Source organism: Piliocolobus tephrosceles, chromosome 4, assembly GCF_002776525.5.
Source record: "Piliocolobus tephrosceles isolate RC106 chromosome 4, ASM277652v3, whole genome shotgun sequence".
Taxonomy (NCBI): domain Eukaryota; kingdom Metazoa; phylum Chordata; class Mammalia; order Primates; family Cercopithecidae; genus Piliocolobus; species Piliocolobus tephrosceles.
In genome coordinates this window covers 25,241,337-25,249,269 of record NC_045437.1, presented here as the reverse complement: position 1 = coordinate 25,249,269, position 7,933 = coordinate 25,241,337, and the positions used below count along the sequence as shown (strand labels likewise).

Genomic DNA, 7,933 nt, shown 5'->3' with positions numbered 1-7,933 from the left:
CACTCCAGCCTGGGGGACAGAGCGAGACTCCATCTCCAAACACACACACACACACACACACAGACACACACACACACACAAAGTTAGCCAGGTGTCAGGGCACAAACCTGTAATCCCAGCTACTTGGCAGGTTGAGGCAGGAGAATCACTTGAACCTGGAATGCGGAGGTTGCAGTGAGCCGAGATCACACCATTGCACTCCAGCCTGAGCAACAAGAGCAAAACTCTGCCTCAAATTAATTAATTAATTAATTAATTATAATAAAATTGAAAGATTTCTAGAAAGTAAAGTTGTAATACAAAAACAGATAATATTCCTTATAAAACTAGGCCAGCATACATTAACTTTGGTTACACAAATAAAATGACACAAAGTTTTTGATATTCCCAATGTTCAGTTCACATCCTATATAAATTAAATAAGAATAGTTAGGTCTGTAAGCCAAGCATGAGTAATATTTAAAGCTCTGCATGCAGTTTTTATACACTGTCAAGTTTTAGAAGCAATCAAGACTGACTTCTGCAGGACAGTGTGAGGAGCTCCTCTGACCTGCTCCTCAGTGAAACTGGTGAAAATTACCAACTAACCCCAATCATTGGAATCATTTGAAATGGTCTTAAGATAAAATTACATATGAAGATGCACTTATTAAAGACAACCTACAAAAACTGTTAAAGATAGTGAGATTTTGTGGTGTTAGAACCAAGATCGCTTCTTCCATTTTCCCTCTGAACTCAGCGAGGCAGAGACTCCACTCCAGATTGCTGCAACTAAGAACATACGGCTTTCTCTTCACCCAGCTCCCGAATGGAATTTGTTCTTCCGAGAACGAGTAAAACTTTAACATTTCTCATCCTGTTCCCAGCTACCTATGCTAAGGCTAACTCTCGGTAAATGGAGTTGAGATTGGGGTTTCCTTCTTCCACACACCCCCTACTTGTGGAAAAGAGGCAGTATGTTGGATGTGATGTTCTGAGAATACTGGGGCCCTAATAGCCCTTCCTTGACTTGTGAGATGATGACTGTATACCAGGAGAGGCAAGCAGAGAGGACCCAGGCTGCTAACTCTCCTCCCCTTCCACAGCACTCAGTACCTACCGTGGAGCTGTCACTTAGAGAAAACCTTAATATTGTCTCCAACCCGAACTCCAGAGTCATAGATCAGAAATTTTGCCTGAGGGAAGAGTCACCTAATAAAACAGATGATTTAATCTCTTTCCAAAGGACTGCCTTCATTTGCAGCAGAGCATGGAAAACTGTAAACCTAAACATACTCTAAGCTTCAGTGGAGGTTGTGATGAAAACTAATTTGAAGAAAATTCGTGGTTCTAATAGAAATAAGATCTAGCCTGTATTCCTGTTACTTAGCAGGGAGAACTGGGGAATAAGCTGAGAAAACACTTTAGGGGTCAGAAAATTTCAAATCCTGACTTCAGAAACTGTTAAGTATTTTATCCAGAAATCTACAATTTGATTGAATTAGTTTGTAGAGGTATTTATGCCTCAGGGCATTATTGAAAACAATAACTGTCAAAAACAACCTGTAATTAATGGAGCATGACAGCTGTGTATGGTCAGGGAAAAAGTGGAAGAGAGCCTTACATGATCAGTGCATCGTAGGTGTAGTATGGTATACCCAAAGATGGACCTTCATGAGAAATAGACTGACACTTCGCATGGAGAGCAGTCAAAAATAATCCATCTAGTCATTAAAGATACAAACAAGCAAACAACAATAACAAGCCTCACAGGACAGTGTGCAAAGATGCTGTAATATATTGCCTAAAATATCTAATTTCAATAAAAGACTTATGATGTATCTAAAAATAAAGTATTATCCTACAGCAGAAAAAAAGGCAATAGAAACTGCTTGTGAAAGCAGCTAAATTTCAGATTAAACAGAAAAAGATTTCAAAGTAGTCATAGTAAATAAATATGCTCATTAACCTAAAGTGAAGCAAAGTTAAGGAAGTCAAGATATATATCATGACAATGTTACATCAAATAGAAAACATTAATAAAAATAGAATTTATTTTTAAAAGAGTAAATGGAAATTATGTAGTTAAAAATACAATAATCAAAATGTGTAACATTTAGTAAAAGGACATAACAGCAGATTTCAACTGCAAACATAAAGATAAAAACACATACTTCATAATAAAAATGCTGAAAGTCAAAGAAAAGAAAAAAACTGTTGGAAGTAGCAAGAGAAAATGGCATATAACTTGTAAGAAACTTCCAATAAGAATAAAAGCTGACATTTCAGAAAAATTAACAGAACCTAGGAGGCAAACTATTTTAACATATTCAAAATACTCAAAGAAAACTAACAACAACAAAAACTGTCAAGCAAGTGTCCTATACTCATCAAAGCTCTCTTTCAAAAATGAAGGTGAAATAAACACATGACTCAATAAAGAGAAACTGAGACATACTCTTTCTTACTGCTCTGGCTTAAAGACATATTTTAAAAATTATTTAGGTTGAAAGCAAGTTCTGCAAATGGTAATTATAACTATATAAACAAAGAATATTGATAAAGTTAATTATATAATTATAAAGGAGACTGTAAATTCATATTTTATTCTTCTCAATATAAACTGATTTAAAAAGCCATTGTATAAAATAATATGTGTAAAATGTATGCATATATGTTTAGAATAGGCATATAACACATAGAAATGCAATATATGTGTAATATATTTGTCAGTAACAGCACAGCAGTGATTAGTGGGCACAAAGCTGTAATGGGTTAAAAAAATGATGACAGATGATAGAGTCATAACAATAAGAATGTATTGTTGGGTTTTTAACACTAATTAAGGCATTACATATAACAATAATTCCATGTTAATGGGGATAAAAGTGATATAAGGTAGTAATATTTATATGTAATACTGAACTAAGCTGGTATAAATCTGATATTATCCTAATAAGTTAAAGTGGATATGATAAATGTTAGAGTGAACACACAAATGCATACACACACATACACACAACTAAAAATGGTGCAGAAATCATTACTAAAATCAAAATGCCACATTAAAACACAGTCATTTAATACAAAATAAAGCATTAAAGTGAAATAGAGGGAAAAAGACATGAGATATACAATGCAAAATATAAAATAGCGGACAGAAATCTAACTGTATCAGTAACATTATTACTGATAGATTAAACATTTCAATCAAATAAAGATTTTAAGACCTAATTTTTACAAAAAGATACAATTGTATGCAGGGGACATATTTTAGATTAGAAAACACAAACAGATTGAAAGTAAAAGGATGGAAAAGATTTATCAGGCAAATAGCAACCACGGGAATACTGATGTGACTATACTAATAGCAGATGAAATACACATTAAAATAAAAATGAATTACTAGAAATAAAAAGTGTATTTTATAATAATAAATGAATCAATCCATCAGAAAGTTATAATAGTTTAAAACATATATGCACCAAAAAACATAATACAAAAATGTGTAAATGAAACACTAACAAAAATTAAGGGAGAACTAGATAATTTAACAATAATAGTGGGAGACTTCTATATTCCACACTTAATAATAGTTAGTATATAGTCAGAAATTCAACAATTAAATAGAATATTTGGAACGTAAACTTACTCGGCCTAGCAGATATTCATAGCGCATTCCACCAACAACACAGGATATAGATTATTCTCAAGTGCAATTGAAGCATTATCCAGGATACATCATATTAAATGTCATAAAAGAAAACTGAATACATTTAAAATAATAGAAATAATACAAAGTATGTTCACCAACACAATGGAAGAAAATTAGAAATAAATAACAGGGAAAATGTGTACATATTTACAAATATATAAATATTAAACAACACACTCAAGTAGCCAACAAATTAATAAAATTTAAAAGGGAAATTATAATACATTAAGAAAGATAAAAATGAAAACACAGTATTTACAAACTGCAGTGAAAGCATTGTTTAGAGAGAAAATTATAGCTGTAAATGTCTATATTAAGTTAAAAAAACTTCAAAACAAAAACTTAATTTTCTAACCTACAACATCAACAAAAGAGCAAATTAAACCTAAGACAAGCAGAGTAAAGTCAATAATAATTGCTAGATAGTAAAATAGAAAGTAGGTGAAAAAATAAAATATAGAAAATCAATGCAACCAAAAGATGGTTCTTTGAAAAGATCAATAACATTGACAAAACTTTAAATTTACCAAGAAAGAAATGGAGAAGAGTGAAATAACTAGAATCATAAATGAAGGAGGAGCCATTACTATTGACATAAACAATTTTTAAAAAATGAAAAAGAAATATTGTGAACAATTGTATGCCAACAAACTACATAACTTAGATATAATGGACAAATCCCTAAAAGACAAACTATCAAGTTTGACTCAGGAAGAAATACACAATTTGAATAGATCTATAAGAAGTGAACAGACTGAATCCATATTCAAAATCCTATCCACGAGGAAAAGGCCATTCCTAGATAGTTCACTAACCCCAGTCTTCCAAATATTTAAAGATAGTTCATGAAAATTATTTACAAATTATTCTCTTCCTCTTACCTCCCAAAATAGAATAATTCTGAACTAATTTAATGAAACCAATATTACCTTAAAATGACAATACAAGCAAATCACCAACAAAAAATGAAATCTTTAAACCAATATCCCTTATGAAGCTGTATGCAAAAATCCTACATAAAGCACTAGCAAACTGAGTCCAGAAATATATAAAAAGAATTATGCACCCCAACCAAGTGGGGTTTACTTTAAAAATGAAGGTTGATTGTCCATCTAAAAATTAATTATTGAAATACAATTTACTAAAATAATAAATGAAAATCATGCTATAATCACAATAAATGCAGAAAAAACATTTGACAAAAGCCAGGAACTTTCAATTACAAAAGCACTGAAAAATAACAGTATGAATTAGCTGGGCGTGGTGGTAGGCGCCTGTAGTTCCAGCTACTCAGGAGGCTGAGGCAGGAGAATGGCGTGAACTGGTAGGCGGAGCTTGCAGTGAGCCGAGGTCACGCCACTGCACTCCAGCCTGGGCGACAGAGCGAGACTCCGACTCAAAAAATACATAAATAAATAAATAAAAATAAAAAACAATATGAAGGAACTTCTCCACTCCCTGAAGCTGATGAAGGGAATTATGAAAATTCCACAGCTAACATCATACTTACTTGAAAAAGATAGGATGCTTCCCACTTACAGTCAAGAAAAAGGCAAGGATGTACATTCTTGCTATTTTATTTAGCATTGTACTAGAGATTCTGGTTAGTCAAGCACAAAAAGAAAAGTAGATGAGAGAGGAAGAATTGAAACTATATTAACAGATCATGTGATTATATGTATAAAAAATCATGGAATTACTAAAAAATTAAAAGTAATGAGTTTAGCATGGTTGTAGGATACAGTATCAATATCAAAAAAATCGGTTACATTTCTATGCTCTTGCAGTGAATATTTTTAAATGTATTTTTAAGAGTTTCAGTTATAATGGCATCAAAAATTTATATACCCAGGAATAAATTTAACAGAAAAACAAAGTGTCTACTCTAAAAACTGCAAAGCATTGTTCATAAAAACTAAAGAAAATCTAAATAAATGAAAAAATATCCATGTTCGTGGATGAGAAGACCTAACATTGTTAAGATGGCAATGCTACTCAAACTGACCTCCAGATTTACTGCAATTCCTGTGAGAATCTTAGCTAACTTTTCTGTGGAAATTGACAAGCTGGTTCGTGTAGAATTGCAAGAGACCTAAAGAAACAAACAAAAAATGTTGAACCCTTGCATTAGACCATATAAAGAAATTAACTCGAAATGTATTAAACACCTAAATGTAAAACCAAAAATTACGAAGTTCGTAGAATAAAACATAAGGGCCCATCTTTTGGACCTTTGATTGGCAAAGAATTCTTAAATATGACACCAAAAGCAGTAGCCACTCACACACACACAAATCAATAAACTGGAGTTAATCAAAATTAAAAACAGGACATCATCAAGAAAGTGAAAAGTCAGCCCAGAGAATGGGAAAAAAATTATAAATCACATGTTTGAAAAGGAAATCATGATATGTGTATGCATAAATATATATGCATATAATCATACAACTCAAAAATAAAAACAACACAATTAAAAAATAGGCAAAGGATCTGAATAGACGTCTCTTCAAAGGATACATACAGATGGTCAGTAGGTGTAGCCATGCTCCAAGGAACTAAAGAAAACAGTGAATAATAGAAAGTGTTGAGCTTACAGGAAGAGCAAATATGAAAAGAAACAGCTTGCTGATACTCTCTTTGCTTATAAGGTAACAAAACTGGCTGATATCAGTTAGAACCAATGTGGACAACTGTGGTGTGTGCCAAACGAACTTGCTGACATCACAGCCTAAATTTCCATTGCCTGTGTCCTATCACGTCCCCGCCCCCCGCACCTCGCCCAAATTTGCAAATGCAACCCATGAAGGGGCATGAAGAGACAACTGTGCCTATCATGGAACTTTACAGGGGGAAAGGGGTAGGGAGACAGTTTTGAATTGACGTTTTATCTCACCGTTGGTGGACACACAACAAAGCGTTTTTGTTTTGTTTTGCTTTTTTTTTTTTTTTTTTTCTTTTTTCTTTTTACGTTCTCAAAACCTAGTGCCATGGTATTTGCTTCTATGTGCATCAGGCAGCCAGACTTTTTCTCCACAACATAAGTACTCAAAAAGATTCTCCAAGTCATTATGCATCAGGGAAGTGCAAATCAAACTCACAGTTTGATACCAATTCACACTCACTCAGATTACTAGAATCAAAAAGTAAGATAACAACAAGTGTTGGCAATAATGTGGAAAAATGAAACCCTTCTATTCTGCTAAAAGGAATTTGAAAATGATAGAGCTGCTTTAGAAAACACTTTAACAGTTCTTAATATTATTAAATATAGAGTTCCGTTATGATCCATCAATTCTACTTCTAGATGTATACCTGAGAAAAAGCACATATCTACATATACAGAATCTTGCATGCAAATTTTATAATAGCATTATCCATAATAGCAAAAATGTAGAAATTGCTCACTTTGGCAACACACACAGACACAAAACTGTAATGATACACAGAAGATTAGTATGGCCCCTGTGCAAGGATGACAGGCAATTCATGAAGCATTCTATATTTTTATTGTATGTTTAAAAATAACTAAGAGTATAATTAGATTGTTTGTAACACAAAGAATAAATGATTGAAGAGATGGATACCCAATTTTTCATGACATACTGCATGTCTGTATCAAAATATCTCCTATACTCCATAAATATGTATACCTACTATAAACCACAACAGTTTTTAATGTGGAGATAAAAACACCTACCATACACCCACAATTTTGTTTTCATGTGGAAGCAAACTAAATGACTGTCAATGGAGAAATAGACAGACAAAATGTGATATATACATTTAATGGAATATAATTCAATCATAAAAATTGAATGAAGTGCTGATACATGCTATAACATGGATGAACCTTGAAATCATTACACTAGGTGAAATAAGCTAGTAACAGAAGTTTTTCATACTGTATGATTCCATTCATATAAAAGTTCAGAATTGGGAAATCTATATATACAAAAAGTAGATTAATGCTTAGATCTAGGCAGAAGTGTTTTGAAGGGGATGATAGCTAAATGTTACAGGGAAGGTTTGTTTTTGAATGATGGAAATGTTTTAAAATTGATTACTGGAATAATTTCACATATGCATTAATAAACTGTCAACCATTAATATATACTTTATAGGCCGGGAGTGGTGGCTCAAGCCTGTAATCCCAGCACTTTGGGAGGCCAAGATGGGCGGATCACGAAGGTCAGAGATCGAGACCATCCTGGCTAACACGGTGAAACCCCGTCTCTACTA

General features: G+C 32.9%; 1 pseudogene; it reads left to right on the top strand.

The window, feature by feature from the left end:
* Window positions 1-7,099: 7,099 nt before the first annotated feature.
* Window positions 7,100-7,200, top strand: LOC111546732 (annotated as a pseudogene).
* The last annotated feature ends 733 nt before the right edge of the window (window positions 7,201-7,933 follow it).